Genomic DNA, 2,143 nt, shown 5'->3' on the forward strand with positions numbered 1-2,143 from the left:
GTTATCAATTCAATTAAGCAGTAATGATAAAGCAGAACAATCAAACATGTCCTAAGTACTCTTATTAATGCAAGGATGTATATAGAATGATGCGTTCCCTCGCGCGTACACCCTCAGCGTCTTCATCTTACGTTACGCATGACATCGCCTCAAAGTGCGCCACGTCTTCAAAGCACATGTAAATGCGGTGCATGAACATGATTACCAAGTTGTTATTATTCCTTTTCATACAGCAGGATTGGGAAGCTAAGGTACCTTCCTCATATCAACGTCCAAACAGTGATCCATTCTAGGGTCGTCAGTCCTAGATCATCTCATACGACCATATGGTTTTAGGTCGTTGCAAAGGGCTCGTCACCAATCAATGCATGCCTATCATACCTTCGTTACTACAATAAGGCTCGTCACCTTAATGCGGTATCCAGGTATGCTCGAGGTCACTACAAAGGGCTCGTCACCAATCAATGTAGGCCGACAGCACGAATATAGTGTCCCATACCACCATGATTGGCTCACGAGTTTGGTTGCTCACTGGTCACTACGGGGAGGCTCGTCACCCCAGCGTAGGCCGACAGCTCGACCACGGTGTCCCATACCACTATGTCCGGCTTATGAGTCTTAGCGGATCAAGGTACAACGATTTACAGGATTTACACTGGTAAGTTTGGTACCCTAGATTCAAACAATAGCGTCCATACATGGTGAACATACATCGGACAATCGGGTTACTTGACGAACTCGACTAGCATGAGCGCACGTTGGGTTGAATGACATAGAGTGCGCAAACACTCCGTGTGGCCAAACCACTGCCGACAACTCTAATACGACTCAGGTTCGTCTAATCACGTCCTTTGTGGCGAAAGCAACCTTAGCCACGAACTCAAGGCCGATTACCGATCTCCTGGACTAATTCATAGTCCCAAACACATTCCACTACAACAGATATTCATATCTACAATTTAGAATAGTAATGGAACAACAACTCAAATCATGTGGTATGTAAGCACTTGAAGAATATCAACTCAACATGGATTTACACACAAGTAATGCTGGAAGTTAAACAACAAAGAATGTAACTTGCATGAAGGAAATCATACACACAAATAGGAGTATTGAGAATCGCTTCTCAACGCCCGCAATTAGGTTAATATTTAGCACTTTAGATCATTCAGACATTTCTACAAACACTTAGAATACATAATACAACATACATGACGTATGTTGAAATACACGCATTTGGACAATTCCTTTTGCCAAGGAGTTGTCACACATCCATCTAGCATAAATACACAACAAATAATCATGGCAAACACAGGTTCATATTTTATACGTATACGGTACTTCCTACATATACATAGAATACACAAATCGCAATATAGCACATGCATATCAGGAACGCAAGATAAACATAGCATTTGACATGTGAAATTTCATCCATAACAAGAATAAACCATTAGCTAACATTGAAAGCCTTGAAAACCATAACCTATACAATTAAAGTCCACACCTTAAACCAGAAATAGAACACAGAACTAATTCGGACGATATGTCTTCGTCAACGGCGACAAGATATCCTAAGACAAGAATAGAAATGAGCTACAACAACACATAAACTATTCTAAGCTCTAAAACAGATTAGGGTTAGGTTAACTTACCCAAGAAGGAACTTAGAATCGCCGGAATAACGATTTTAAAGTGATGGTTTAAGGATGAAGAAGAACAGGAAAGAATCTAAGATGATTCACCAACTTCTCTCTCACTTTCTCTCTCTTTTCCTCCCTCTTTCTTAGCTAGGGTTAAGAAATTCGTATGGAAAAGAGAGTTAGGGTTTTAAGGTCTATATATAGGTCTAACATTGATAAAAATAACCCCAGGGCAAAGGTATACTTAGGTTATAACCAAAATAGGCTTCTCTCGATCCAACGGAACACTTCCGGTGGGCCTTTTTCCACGAAAGGTCGGACTTAAGCTCACTGACCATGGATCTTGGTCAGGCTGAGTTTTCGTACCGATCGGATCTTCAGATCAGCTATGGCGGACCACACTCAATTCAACGGTCACCGAAACTCGATCAGGTCCACAAGCACAAGAACATGCCTGGGCCATCTTTCCTGATCCGAGGGTGAAATTGGGTTAGAATCCA

This window comes from Magnolia sinica, chromosome 1 (assembly GCF_029962835.1).
Source record: "Magnolia sinica isolate HGM2019 chromosome 1, MsV1, whole genome shotgun sequence".
NCBI lineage: Eukaryota > Viridiplantae > Streptophyta > Magnoliopsida > Magnoliales > Magnoliaceae > Magnolia > Magnolia sinica.